Source organism: Megascapheus bottae, chromosome 5 (genome assembly GCF_031878675.1).
Source record: "Megascapheus bottae isolate mThoBot1 chromosome 5, mThoBot2.hap1, whole genome shotgun sequence".
NCBI classification, from domain to species: Eukaryota; Metazoa; Chordata; class Mammalia; order Rodentia; family Geomyidae; genus Megascapheus; species Megascapheus bottae.
The window spans coordinates 69,310,225-69,325,912 of NC_143513.1; the positions used below are offsets into that span (position 1 = coordinate 69,310,225).

The 15,688-nt window shown below is 39.5% G+C and overlaps 1 protein-coding gene across 2 annotated transcripts in view; it reads left to right on the plus strand.

Annotated features, from left to right (window-relative positions):
* The window catches only part of LOC150063583 (uncharacterized), a 27,111-nt gene extending 13,103 nt beyond the window's left edge, over positions 1-14,008 (plus strand). The window contains exons 1-2 of one of the 2 annotated variants that reach the window (XR_016535556.1): positions 6,444-6,573; positions 13,895-14,008. The gene's annotated coding sequence lies outside the window, so the exon portion shown is untranslated. Of the gene's footprint in view, positions 1-6,443; positions 6,574-13,894 lie in introns of those variants that run through there. The other variant, XM_090333309.1, reaches the window with a different exon arrangement.
* The last annotated feature ends 1,680 nt before the right edge of the window (positions 14,009-15,688 follow it).

Consider the following 15,688-nt stretch of genomic DNA (forward strand, 5'->3'; position numbering starts at 1 on the left):
GACATGCACATATCTTGTCTTGAAATGAGGTCTTGCTAATGTTTTGCTCTGCTGGCTTCAAATCTAAATTCTCCAGATCTCTGTTCGGATTATAGGCATGAACTACTACTCAGACTCCCTGTTGTCTTTTAAGCAACAGATAGGTATTCAGACAAAACTAATTTTAAATTTGAGCTCTTTTTGCATCCCAGCTGTATGACCTTGGGCTGATTATATAAACCGTGTTAAGTTTCAATTTCCTCTCTCTTTTTAAGGTGGAGATAATACCTCTGAAGGAGGTTGTGGGATTAAGTGAGGCAGAGCATGTAAATCAGCTAGAGTGGTCTCTAGGACATGCTAAGCCATCAGGAAACTGTAGCTATTATTGAATTATAGCACTAGGAAGGTATGTAACTGTTCATAAGAATCACATAATCTACCAGGCATTCGTGAAAACAGAAACCAAAGTGGCCCAGATACAGATCATTCAATAAGCCCCAGCCATGTCTTCCCTAGAAGCAGCTGCTAGGTTATCTAACCCAACCTGAAGATCTGGCTCCCCAGCCTCCCCAGTACTTAAATGGTACTTCTAACTGGGAGAAAAGCACATCAATATGTATCAAAATGTGAAGTCTGCTTCACACCTTGCATTCTTTAAACCAGGTGGGCTGTGGGCCTCAGACACTTGTACATCCCTTGCTCTCTGCACTTCCCCCAATGCTGGTTTTCCACCCTCAACATGCCTTCTGTCTCTTGCCACTGTATTTTGTATCCCAGTCTCTCTCTAGATGTAGTACCTGCCTAGAGCCCTAACCCACTTTACCATGACTCTGCTTTCTTGTTTAGCTCAGGTCTCCCCAACAGAGGACTATTCCACTGCCCACATCCATGGGGAGATCTCCTTAATGTAGCACACAGGTGTCTAACACTCAGGAGTAAATCTACTCCTGCAGCAAGTCCAGACAGCTCAGTGCTAGTAGCTTCCTGAAGTTCACCTTGCTGTGAGGTGCCAGGCTGTGCAACACCTGCTGCTGCTTCTATATTCCAAGCTGGCTTCTGTATTCACAGCCCATGCTCTGGAGAGAACCCCTACCCCAGATCTGGTTCATGCCTCCTCTCTTCCAGCCATGTGCTGTCAGGACAAAACAAATACTATGACAAAATGATTGGCAAAGGGCACAATGAAGGGATAATGTAGGACTTTCTAACGTAAACTAACAATATCATTCTGCTGAAAAGTGAGCATCGAAAAGGTTCTATTCCATGTTTAAGTCTAACCAGAAGAATGAAGTAAAAGTGACAACTTAAGGGAAGTGACAGTGACACCCTTGAAATTGAAGGCAGTTCTGTATTCACCCCATCTGGAAGAGCAAATTAAGAGATCATATGGCCATAAGCCTCTGTATGGCCAGAGACCAGAAGAGTAAAATGATTTGAGAAGTATATTTTTATAAAAATCTGTGACTTTAGTAAAGAACAAGAAAACATTAAAAGAAGGAGGAGGAGGACAAGTGTTTTGCTTTTATTTTGTTTTTGAGAATCAAAAATGTCATAAAATGGGATTGTATGTACAATAAATTGGTTTTAGAATAAAGAATTTAGGGCTTCAGTCATCTAGCTCTACTGCTATTCATTGCTCACAGCAGGTGAGAGGTTCACTTTCTGTCTCAGCGTGGCAGTGCTGCCAGCGGTCACTAAAAGATAGGAAAGAGTCAGTCAGTGATCAGGTGGGAGGCAATATTGGGATGTGCAGTGTCCCATGGACAAGGCTGAAGAGTACAACAGCAGCAAATGCTGAAGACAGGACTGAGTCCAGTGACAGCAAAAGCTTTTGGAGAAAGAGACCTGTGAAGAAAGTGACCATTAATTGGGAGGGAAACATGAGAAGGGGTATTAGTGTGCAAGAAGTAATGCACCTACTACCTGACAAATGGAACTGCAACCCCTCTATACATTATCTCAACAATAAAAATTTAAAAATTAAAAAAGACCACCAAAATCAAGTAATCATACATATATGTCATAAGTTAGGATTAGATAGAAGGCAGAGAATATGATTAGAAAGGACCAGACATGATGCAAAAAGGAATAAAGAACTGCTGTGTCTAGGACAGGGCAGATGGATAATGGCTTATCCAGGGAGAACATTTTGAAATGTGCCTGGCACATAGTAACATTATGTGTCACTGTGCCATGACTCTTCAGAGTCAACTGATGTCTCTCCAAGGTCCAGCTCATTTAGTTTCAATTCACCCTTCTGGGAAGCTTCTTTGAGAAAGGAGTCAAATAAAGCATACAGTTATCGGAACACAAAACAGAAAAAGACATCACAAAGTAGTTAAAACTTTAATACACATACACATACACACACACACACACACACACACACACACACACACACACACACACGACAGAGGGTTCTAATAATTAGACAAGACAGTAGCAAGGAGCCAGAGACATCACCAGGAGAAATGGAGAAATTCAGGGCAGAACCAGTTTCCTATGGTTCTCTACACAGTGCTGAATTGTTTCTAGTTGCATATGGTTGGACTTTTGAAAATGATGTATCCAAATGTTCATAATGCAGACGAGAAAGAACTGTGTCTGTTCTGACCATATCTCTAGTCATTAGCATTAATAGTGGTGAGATAAATTTTTGAATAGCAGAACATTCACTATTTCATATTATTATTGTTTTATCAGTTGCTGGGCTTGAATTCTGGACCTGTGCACTGTCCCTGAGCTCTTTAGCCTTGAGCTCAACTTCCAGTTTTCTGGTGGCTAACTGAAGATAAGAATCTCACTGCACTTTCATGCCTGGCCTGGCTCTGAACCATATCCTCAGATTCAGCCTCCTCAGTAGTTAGGATTTACAGGCACAAGCCACTGGGACCTGGCTACTATTTCATATTTAAAAAAATGACTTCGATACTTTAGAGATAGAACCTTAATTGTCCCCTCACATGCTATCCTTTCCCTGCTGTTCCTTCCCGTGGGGTGGTTGTAGAGTTCTAGGAGAATTGATTCATGTTTATTTCCAAAGGTGGAAGATGTAGCCCAGGCTAGCCAAATAGTATAATATAGGCCCAATAGTATCCTTTGACCTCAGTGACAGACTCAGGTATAAGCATGTGTCTTAAAAGTCATTTCCATCAAAGAGAATGGCAGGAGTTTTGCCAGCCAAGCTAAGCCAAAGATGCTTTCATTCTGAAAGTGAAAATAAATAGGAAACAGAGGTCTTGTGACCTGGAGGGGAGAGATTGAAAAAAATGAAGCTGTCACCAGGGCCTAGGTAAGGGAACTCTCAGATCTTGTGCGCAGAGTGAACCATCTGACTGAACTTGGCATGGAGGTCTTGAACTTTTCACTTAACGGAGCAAAAAATCATACTCTCTGATTCAAAAAGACAAAACAAACATGACTAAGAAGGAATGAATTACATTTCAGATGGATTAAAGAGCAAAATATTAGGGTTAGGGTCATCACTCAAGCGGTAGAGTGCCTGCTTAAGACGCTGAAGTCCTGAGTTCAAATCCTGGTACCACTGGAAAGGAAAGGAAAAAAAAAGAAGAGGAAAACATGGAAAATGACCCATTCAAGAGACGTGAAGTGTGTGGGAAAGAATCAAGTGGTACAGGCATTTTTGACCTTAGGATGATAAAAGACTTCATGAGCATAATATAAAAATTCAGAGATAATCATGAAACTTAATGTAGGAGAGTATTTAGTGGAACATTCTAAGACTATTTGGAGATAATCTTACTGTCCAAAAAAAGTCATTGTGTGAATTGTAGTACATTCTTACAATGAAATGCATATATACAATAAAAAGCAGGTTCTAGAAGATGCTGTGACATCAGAAACACTGGTTACTTATTTTTAAATGCATTTTCTCAGAAAAACTGGATAATTACATAGTAAAATATTATTAGTGATAATGTCCTGATAGAATTGAATTTTCTTCTTCATGACTTCTTCATACTTGAAATCTTCCTCAGTAGACATGTAAGCTCTTGTAGGCAAAGAAAAAATTTAAAATGAAATAGAGGCCCAAGGTGAATGATAAATGGATAAATTTAAATAAGATTTAAATTTAGATGAGATATTCAAATTTAAATGAGACTGAAAGCTTCTTCTTATCCATATAAACTACTTCTAGGGATACAAAAAAAAATTCAGATATGATCTTAGATGTATGGTAAGGAATCACACTGAAAGAAATGCTTGGATTTAGACAATCTTGCCAATTGTTTTTCTGTACTATCTGGCTAGTAACCCAGGCTGAGCCTCTCAAATGCTAGGATTACTAATGTATGCTGCTGCCACTCCCATCTGTGTACGTTAAGGTAGTTAACAAAATGTTCAACTGCTATCTAGAATGATTGCACATGTTTACATTCTGGATATAGCATGCATTTTTTAAATTTTTTTGCATCTTTATCTGTGCAAAATACCATAAAGTTCTTGATCATTTGCTAGGTACGAAGGCATATGGTCTCTGCTTTTATTTTTTAGCGCTATGTACTGGATCCAGGTTCCCAGACATAGAATTATCACCCAGGTTAATTTTTGCCAATTTTAAAAGTAGGGAAGTGAAATCGAGAACCTATTGGCTGATAAGTTTAATGACTTAAGGAAAGGTTAGTGTCAACAGAACTAGCAGAGTTGAAGTTAAGTACCCACTCGCTTCCTTCATCCCCACATACCTTCAAGTCAATTCTCACTCCAGACCTCCTAGTAGAGGTAATAATACCATTTCTTTGAGGCAGAAGCTGCAGGTCAGATTTGTCAAGTCACCCTTCTACCTTCCTTCCCTCTTTTCCTTCCTCATTCTCTCCCTCTATCTTTCCTTTACAAAATAGCTATTAGGTCAGAAAATTAAGTGGTATTTGTCATACTGGGCAGAGATTTTCATGAGATCCTGGTAGACAATGCAAAGGAACATGGGACAATATTATACAGTGGCACTAATAGATGAAGAGAGTAAACTCCAACATGTGGATTAATGGGAGGGTTCAACTTGGTAATAACAATACCACCACTCAATGAGGTCTTTTCATGTGCACGGTTCTGTGAAGAAAGAGCTTCCCATCTATCATCTCAGTTAATCTGTCCTCTCATCTGGAAAAGCAGGTATTGTTACTTCTTTTTTCTTGGAGTAAACCAAAGGTCAGAATGCTTTATGAACTTGAACTTACTTCTGAATATGTATCTACTAAGTAGAAGCACTGAGATTTCACCATAGAAATTCTGGGTTCAGAGCCCATAGGCTTAACTATTATACTAACACATCTTCTTTTGCTCTTAGTCTTCTATTACACTCAAATTTCTTTTTGTGGTTACTCATGTCAATGTGCTTCTAAGAATGATGCAAAGCAGAGTGAATAGAAAAAATAGCAAGCCAAAATACCAAGGTTTATTGAACACTTACATTAGGGATTATCCTGTCCTTCTTTAAGCCTTAGAACCACTTTGAAATGTAGACAATATTGTTCACTGATTAGCAAATTGAGATTCAGAGAACACATGATACATTCAGAGTTTCAAGACAGCTTGACAGAACCAGAATTCAAATGTCGATCTGCTTGGGTCCTAAGCCCTTGCTCTTTTTGCTACTTGACTAAAAAACCCAAATGTGAAAATACAGCATTTAGTAGGAAAAATGTAAAATCCTGAAATTGGCTCTTAAATTTAAATTATTTGCTCTTAAAGGCCAATGATTTAAATTTCAGATGAGAAACCTAGTTTGTCAACATTTCAAATGCCAAAGCTCTCAGGCTGGGAGTTAACTGTAAAGTACCATGAGTCAGCAGTCCAACTATCTGAACCCACTGACTGGCTGAGCAAGCTGCGAGACCAGAGTGCCCGCGTCCTGCATCTGGGAGTGTTCCTACTGCTCATTACCAGATGGGGACAACTGAGACGAATTTTGAGTACTACACTTTCAAAGGGACTTTGACAGACGAGGTTATGGATATCCAGAGGGAAGCAGCCAGCTGGCAACAAAACATGGATAAATGAATACACACACATACATCAAAACTGAATTATTTCATGAAATTCGAACAAGTGAGAGAACTGAAGATGGCTGAAACCACTTTCTGTTAGCTGCAGGGCTACTACATGGAAGAATTTTTTTTTCCAGAGGACAGTAGCTGGAAGGATATAACTTTGGGGCAATGACAAGCTAAAATATGACTGTACCTTGAAAATCTTTTGGGCACTTGAAATGCTAAGTCTGATACTTTACAATAACAGGTGCTCACAAATATATGTTGAAGTATTTTGCATAAGTTACTGGACAAAATCTCAAGAGGTTGTCTTGTGGTTGTCTTTAGGCTAGAGGGCCACACCCATCCATTCTGACCCAGCTCCATCTTCTTCCAATTACCCACTCCCTTCACAGCTACACTCTCAAGAGAAGGATCATTCCAGCTTGATTTCTTTTTTTTTTTCCAGCTTGATTTCTTACTCTCAAGAAGTTGTGCTCATTTCATCTTCTAATTACTAAACCTACTGTAACCACCTGACCCCAGGGAGAGCTGATATTTTCTCCTAGAAGATCATTCCTCCATCTACTTGTGAACTCACCAGGTACCTAACTCTCCCATGCCACCTTTGATGGTTCTTTTCCAGTCCCTTCTCCCAGGTCTCCTCTAAAAAGTTGTCTGTATCTTTTTGTTCACAGTCCTGGCCTCAGGAACTTCCTCCCATTTAGAGTACTTACCTAAACCTGTACATTCACCCAAATCCCTCCCCTTATCTATAGATTTGGCCTTCATTCACACTGGGCAGCCTGCAAGCACCTCAAACTTAGGATGGTAGTAATCTCCCCGTATGCACTTGCTCTACTACCTTTGGCCTAATGGCACTACACTTCAACCTATCTGTCTCCTCTACTCCATGCCCCTATCTGATCAGTAACCAGGCTCTCCCAGCTACTTCTAAATCTCCCTTGCATGTGTTATTATTTTCATTCCTTTGCTATTATGATGATTCAGACCTTATTCTCAACATTAAGACTACTAAAATGGCCTTGTAATGGGCTTTTCTGACTCAATTCTCCCCTTACTCTAACCTTTTATTTCTTTTTGTGGTACTGGGGATTGTACTCAGGACCTTGCACTTGCTAGGCTGGCTCTCTATAACCTAAATCATGCTTCCCAGTCTATTTTTATTTCTTAAATATGAATGATCCGAACTCTCTTCTCTTTAAGAACCTCTGGTAATTGCTGTCTTCAATGTAAACTCTAGATTTCTTAGCTATAAACTATAGCTGCAAGCCACCTTCTCAGTAATCACTGCATCTTTCTTTAAACAATTTTGTGTCTATTCCTATTGCTCTTTCATAAGAAACACTCTTCTGGCCAACTCATATCCTTCTCTCCTATACCACTAAAATTTTGGCACTTTCTATAGAAAAAGCCACTTTAGCTTATTATGCAGCAGTGGGCATCAAATCCATGCATGGCCTTGAGCATACTAGGCAAGTATGACACTAAACTGGGTCTCTAGCCCCCAAAATATGTTATTAGAAATGATAGAGTCAAGGCCTGGTGTGGTGGCTCACACCTGTAACCCTAGCTACTCAGGAGGCTGATATCTGAAGATCAAGGTTCAAAGCCAGCCCAGGCACAAAAGGACCTGGGACTCTTATCTCCAATTAACCTCTAGAAAATGGGAAGTGGGGCATGGCTCAACGGTAGGGCAGTAGCCTTGAAGTAAAGAATTCAGGGACAACACCCAGGCCCAGGGGTAGGGCAGTAACCTTCAGCTGAAGAGTTCAAGGACATTGCCCAGGCGGAGTTCAAGTTCTATGACCCACAAAAAAAAAAAAAGAAATAATAGAATAATAGAGTCAGATAAGGAAACTCACTGAAAACTTAAATAGCAGCAGGATGGAGGTACATGGAAAGAAGGAGAGAGGAGATTAATCTGATTAAATTCAATATGCACATATATGAAGTACTATTGTGAAACCCCTTTGTAGAATTAACATACACTTAAAAAAAATGGATGACAATAATGCCTAACAGGCTCTGATGTGGAGTAGGTGCCAGTAGAAAGAGGAGGGTAAACAGAGAGGACAAGGAAGGGTAAGATGGCCCAATACTTTATATGCATGTATGAAAATAAAATAGCTACACCTATTGAAATTGTTTTTAAGTAGGGAGGAGGGGAAGCTGGGAGCTAGTGACTCATGCCTATAATCCTAGCTACTCAGGAGGCTGAGAGAGATCTGAGGATGGATGTTATGAAGCAAGCCTAAGCAGCCAAACTGCAAGGCACTTATTTCCAATGAACCACAAAAAGCCGCAGTGGAGGTGTGGCACAAGTGACAGAGCCCTGGTCTTGAGCAGAAAAAGCTAGGCAAAAATACATGGCCCTGAGTTTAAGCCCCAGTACTGGTGCGCGTGTGCGCGCGCACACACACACACACACACACACACACACACACACACAGGCAGAGGAGGGAATTAGGAAGGGTGACAGAGGGGGGAATCTGATCAACAAATATTGTGTACCCATATGGAACTATCACAATGAACCTCATTTGTACAACCTGCATATGCTAATAAAAATGTAAAATAAGACAAAATAAATCCAAGAGACTATTTGGGCAACTGTAGAGGGGCAGGCCCAACAGTGAGAGTTAAGGAAGAACCCAGCAAGCATCTTGAGAAGGCACAGTGAGGTAGGAGGAAAGCCAGCACACATGGTGGAAGACAAGTACAATTTTCTAGTAAGGTGACAGTGACCATCAGTCCCAAGAGGTTGAATAGCTCAGAGGTTAGGACTGAGAATTAGCCATTGGATCTGACATCACAGAAGCCATTTCAACCTTCTCACATGTGTTTTAGTGGAGTAACAGACTGGATTGGTCTTAAGAGATGGACAGAAATGAGGAAGGAAATGCTATGAAATTGGTAAAGGTTGGATAGATGAAACAGTGATTCATTGAATTGATTTCACTCAAATTCCCCTGTCACTTAAAAGCATTGCATTGTGAATCACATCCTTTTCTCTACTTGGGAATTTTTAAAGCTACTTCAAGAGTTCAAAATAATTTATTTTAGTTTCTGTCACAGCAGGGACTTGGTGTAGGATTTTCAGGAACCATTTTCAAACACCCCTTGTTAACATATGGGTTATTGGTAAGTCTGGAAGGCTTATTCACATGCATTTGGGACTCACCAGCACCATATCTGAATAATCAGAGGTAAAACGCTGACCCATCCAACACAATGCATTTAAAAATAACATATATAAAACTTTCACAGTGAAATACTAGAGAAAGGCTAAGTGACCACTTAGATTTGACAAACAGCCTTCTTGGATACTATTAACTCTTAGAGTATACTCGCAATAAGATATGGAGAATATAAACTTTGGGTAAACCAGACTGAAGTTTTTATTCTAAGCTATACTCTTTATGAGATTCCTTAGGTAGCAGAAGTTTCCAAAAGCACTATGGTATAGATCCCACAGAGAAAATTTATTTTTTGCTTGTTTGTTTTTGTTTTTATATGACTATGATAATATATTTCCCTTTAGAGTATAATTGATGGGAAATCAGGGCCTGGGCTGTGGAACAGAAAACACCATAGAATGACTGTACCCTGTTTCCTCTAATTCTCCAAATGTGTCATTTGCTCTTGGCACACGCTGTTCCCTGTCCCTAGAATACTGTAATCCTCTCCTGGGCACTCTGGGAGTACCTCCTTCTGCTCCCAATCCAACAGAACCAGATTCCCTTTCTGTGCTTCCCATTTTTTTGTGTGTGCATAGCTCACGTGTGTTTTCACAACCAAACTGGCTCCCTCAAAGGGCTGTGAGTTTTTTGAAGTCTGTGATTTTGTCTTATGCCTACTTTTATCTTTTGCATCTGGAAAATGGACTACACATTTTGAACACTGAATTTGTTTGAATGGATGCATACATGTTTGAGTGTGTGAATAAAGGAATGATTCAGAAAAAAATCTGAAATTACGAGTACATTACTTGTACCTATAATTCTAGCTACTGAGGCTAGCCCAAGCAAAGTTAATAAGACCCTCTCAATCAAGACCTAGGTGTGGTGGCATGCACTTGTCACCCCAGCTACATAGGAAGACTGAAGTCTAGGCTGCACTGGGCAACAATCCTGAATTTGTATATATATAATGGTACTTTCCAAATCCAATTAAGGTGGTATATCACGTATGGATAGGGAGCAATACAGAGTCCACTTGTAATATGTATGGCCCTAGATGGTAAGAACCAAGTGATGAACAGCAAAGCTAGGCAGTGAAAACTTAATGGTTTAGATTTTCAAGAGAAATGTGATCTGAATGTTTTTGTTTCCATTACTTCTTTTAAACAATACGTTTTTTCTTTTTAAAACTTAAGGGCAAGGTAAGTATGTCAAAGTAAGTATAATAAATGTATTTATCTAAAGCAGGGTTTCATTGTGTCTATAAAAAAAATGAAAAGCTAGCTGTGACACTTCTAAAATGGAAGTTACATTGAATCAGTCATCTGATTCCCTTCTCCTCTGGTTTCTTTCCTGTCTAATATGTAAAATGATAATAGCTCTTATTGGTATTTACATTATAAAAATGTTGCTACTCTGAATTAGGGAGTTCAAACTGATATGTCTTCTTGAAAGACAAGCATTATACACAAATGAGGTATTATGTAGTTTTTTTTTCATTTCAGTCCCATCAAATAAGATGAACACTCCTCTTTAAACAATATCCAGCAGGTAGACAATTGATTGGAAATAGAAAAAAATTTTTTTATTGTAATTAGTAAAAGGGTTACATGATATTTGCCAGATAGAAGGTGCATTAATTCACATACATTGATACCCTTTCACATGTCTTGGTACCCATTTCCCTCCCCCCACACACCCCCCACCCATCTTGGTTTTCCCCCCTTCCCTATCAAATTTCAAATAACCAAATACAAATAAATTCAATATATCAGATAACAAAGTGAGATACTGTAACAATATGAGATACCCAAGGGACAGCAAAGGAGATGACATATAACATAGTACATTAAGGACAACAATCATTCGTTATACTAGACCAGTTATAATTGATGCTTGTGTGCACTCAGGAACAACTCCTGTCTTCAAGAATGGAGGGCCATGATGGCAAAAGAGAAGACTATGATAATGAGGTATAGGAACCGAGAGACTTGGTTTCCTACAATGGAGGATGAGATTGTGCCCTGGGAGGAATCAGGATCATAAATGGCTTCTGGTACTAAATCCATCTATAGACATAATTAGCCTCTGTGTGGGATGTAGTATCTTCAGTTCATCTCTGCTTTTTCAGTCTTGTCTTGTCCATATAGACCCATTGGTGTCCATTCATTATGACTTTCCTATTTTTATTCCCCAGGGCCAACCACAGCATTGCTCACAATTATGGTCCTATGTTCCACTTGACATACTTACTTTGACTTCTCTCAGAGAGGCTCCCTGCTTGTATAGCTGCTGGGCCAGCTGTGGTGCCAGCTGCCTGTTCCAGACTCCAAGGTGACAAAATTCTTCTGCCCTCTGACTCCCCCATAACCCAAGCCATAACGATAGGCAAGAAGTAACGATGGTGTGGAACTGTGAGATTTGACCTGTGACGATCATGTCATTGGTAGACTGCTCAGAGAGGTCAGAGGCAGACTGTGGGCTGATCCAAGAAGCCTGTATGGACCTTGGAGGCCTAGGTAGAGAACATAAAACCCCAATTTGCTTTACTTTAGAGCTGAAGCTGAGTCCAGCACTGCTGTTTTTCAGATCTCTGTCCAACACACAAATGATGGCCATCCAGAGGACAGACCATGTGGTCAATCGAGTTGTGACAATAGGTCATAGAAGATAGGGATCTTAAAGATTAAAATAAGCCCCCATGGACAGAGGCTATGACTAGCAGTAGAGTGTTTGCAGGAGGCTCTGAGTTTAATCCTCAGTACTGCCAAAAGAGAGAGAAGGGGATGGGGAGCTCCATAAGAACCCAATAATCCTATCCTTAGAAAGAAAGTCTAGGGGTTATGCTTTTCACATCTACCACCTTTAAGGCAAAGTATTTTTTTAAAAAGTTGCCTCTATGCATTGGTTCTATTTTTTCCCAATGCACTATGTCCTACTTCTGTATCCACTGGCCCAGTTTCTTGCTGAACTGGTCAAATGGCTTCTAGGGACATCTATGGATACTCTTCTGTCTTTGTTACTTTATAACAACATTTGCCTGTATTGAACATAATGTACTTTGTGTGTGTTGGTAATAGGCTTGAGTTCAGGGCCTGGGTGTAGTCCTTTAGCTCTTTCATTCAAAAATGGTACTCTGCCACTTGATTAACTGGAGATGAGTCTCAAAGACTGAACCAAGACCTGCACATCTCAGTCTCCTGAATAGATATGCTTATTAGGCACCTCATCTAATAATGTACTTTTTTTGTTGTTGTTGCTGTTGGTCATGAAGCTTGAACTCAAGGCCTGGGCACTGTCCCTGGGCCTCATTTGCTCAAAGCTAGCACTCTACCACTTGAGCCACAGCTCCACTTCTGGCTTTTTTTGTTTGTGTGGTATTGAGGAATTGGACCCCATGGCTTCATGTATGCTAGGCAAGCACTCTACCACTAAGCCACATTCGTAGCCTAATAACGTACTTCTTGAAATGTGCTATTCCCTTATCCTCGGGGAGAGTTCACACTTCTTGTTTCTTCTCAGTGTTTCTCACCAATCCTTTCTCTCTCATCCTTAGAACTTTGGTGTTCCTCTGGATTCTCTTCTGAGTCTCTTTTTCTTTCTCCACAGTCTCAGTCGTTGCTATAAATCCTATCATCTGATGTAATTATTTCCAAACTTATATCTTCAGACTTCTAGATCCAGCTGTCTATTGCTGTTCTGTAAATGTCAAGTATCACAAACACAACCAAGGCTGAATGTCTCACCTTCTCCCCACACCAACTCCATCTTGTAATTCATGTGACATTACTATTCACTCTATTGCCCAAGTCCAAAATGTGACCCCTCCTCTTGACTTCTCTTCAAAACCCCACCATGTAATCAGTCACTCATTTCATTAGAATCTATCTTCTCTATCTAGGATAGAGAAGTAAATTTCTGCATAATTTGATGTTCTGCCTTTCCAGGCTCATCCCTAGTCGGTGCATCCTGCCTCAACTGTGCCTGTCTGTGTTTAGTTAGAACTCAGCATGGAGTCATCTTTAAGACTTCCCCAATGTGATATGCTGTGTAATCCACCAGAGGCAGACTTCCTACTTCTCCGTAGGAGTAAATCCTTCATAGTTTGTAAATACCTGTAAAAGTCACTAACTCCCCATCCTCACTTCCTTTTCACTTCATAGCATACTGCTTCATCAGGGCTGATTTTCCTGCTTCTTATCTTACCCTCTAAGGTGAATTCCTTGTAAGCAGGAATCATATTTATCCTGCTTATCTTTTCATTCCTAGCACTAGCAAAATATCTTCTCAAAAATGAATGAGTATAAATATCATTAAGAGAATATAAGTTCGAATTAAACGTTATAACTTGCATTTTATGAAACAAAAATTATCAATTCTTTCTAATATCAAAATGATTTAAAGATGAAACATTTTAGAAGGCTCCACCAAAACATTAGAATCATGAACAAAGAACAGTCAGTAGAGTGGCCTGGAGTTTGGCCTAGTGGTAGAGTGCTTGCATAGCATGCATGCAGATCCAGATTTGATTCCTCGGTACCATATACATAGAAAAAAGCCAGAAGTGGTGCTGAGGCTCAAGTGGTAGAACTCTAGCCTTGAGAGAGTCCAAGAACAGCGCTCAGGCCCTGAGCTCAAGCCCAGGACTGGCAAAAAAACCAAACCAAAACAAAAAGTCAGTAGAGGCAGATTCCAAGCTGTCCCTGTGGGATTCTTTTCCAGAGCTCAATATCCAGACTATGAGCCATAAATTGAGGTCAGCCAAGCACCCCATCTGCTGATTCTCCAGAAGCTACTGGATTCACCCACTCCATACCTGAGAACATGGGGATTGGAATAAGGTAAGTAGTAGCTTTTCAGAGTTTTTTCCTCTATTATTATTTTAAATCATGTTCTGTTTCTGTAGAGAAACTTTAAAAACTTTTCCGTTCTGAAACTACATCATATGTGACTGGCTTTCCAGCAATTCCAGTTATTCTTAAAATGTCTGAATATCTGTGTTCAGAGGAATGGGAACTCTCATAACTCTAAATTTTCTATTTTGGTTCATGAAGAATTAAATTCAGCATTGCTTCATTGATTTTCTTCTAATGTGACTTCAGATGGAGAAAGGGGATTTTGTGAAGTCAGAAAGACTTGCTACCCACACTGGAAAACCCAGGAACAGTCTGAGAACACAGAGCAAGAGCAGTACACTTCAGCTTTAGCCAGTTTGCCTATAAACAGCAATTGCCTCCTCCATGCTCCCTCTTACTTGCATTAATTTTTTTTATGAAATTAATGTTATTTACTTATATTCTCTTTTAAATTGTCTCTCTAGAGTGTAAGTTTCAGGAGGGCAGGGATTTTATTTAGCTAAACACTTGGAATGGTATACATAATACACTCAACAAATACTTGCTGATTGAATGGTGTCTTATAAAAGTTGTTTTGTTGCTTTTAAGAGGGTGACACATACTCAGATCTTCTAGGACCTACAGCAGGTCCTGTTTGCAGCTCTGTCTCCTTTGAAATTTGTATTGATTCCTAAGATGATAACATTGATGGCACACTGAGGAAATTTACAGATGACATGTAACTAAAGGGATAACATGTAAATTGGTGGATACAATCAGAAATTTCTCTTCCCATATCCTGACAAATGTAATAATGAATCATATCTAATAATATAAAGCTAATGGGTACACATTTAAAGTACTCAAAGATCTCCAAAATTCAGTTACACAAGCACAGGATGAGGGTGGATGATTTGCAAACAACACACATGTCAGGAAGATTTAGAGTCCCTACTGATTGTAAGGAGATAGTGAGTCAACACACTGTGATGCTGCTTCCAAAAAAATTATCTTTTGTATTAATAGAACTATAGTGTTCAAGAGGGGCCTAATTCTCTAGTACTCATTGTGATCAAACCACATTTTACTTTGTTTTATAAATTCTGGGCTTCAGACATTCAGAGACATTGATAAATGAAAATATTCCAGAATGGAGAAAAAGTAACAGAACAATCTGGCAAACTGTTATTCAGCTATAACAAGAGGGTTTTAAGATATGTGAATGGGGAGGTGACAGCATTCACAGCTACTTTCTGAAGTCAAAGGGGGCAGCATACAATGGAAAGATGCCATTCTTCCTGATGATCAAGGTTCAGTGAGTACAAGTTATAAGCATGTATATCTCAGCACCATATAATTTATCAACAATTATATCAGTGTAGCCATTAAATGAACAATGACAGGAGGTAGTTGGTTCCCTGAGCAGGTGGTAGGGTTGCTAGAAGGTGAGGAACCATTCCCTATTTGTTGGAAAAGGTTTGTAATGGAGGTTCAAAAACTATGTTGAAAAAGTGAGGGAGTTGGGAGAGTAGTGTAACAGTTAAACATACGTTGTAGTGTGTACTGGTTATATGGCAGATACCATAGTGATTTCATTCCTTTTTCTTTAATCTTTTTTTTTCTTTATTCTTTGTCTCTTATTCTTTCTTATTTTGAACAAAGTCTCACTATGTAGCCCAGG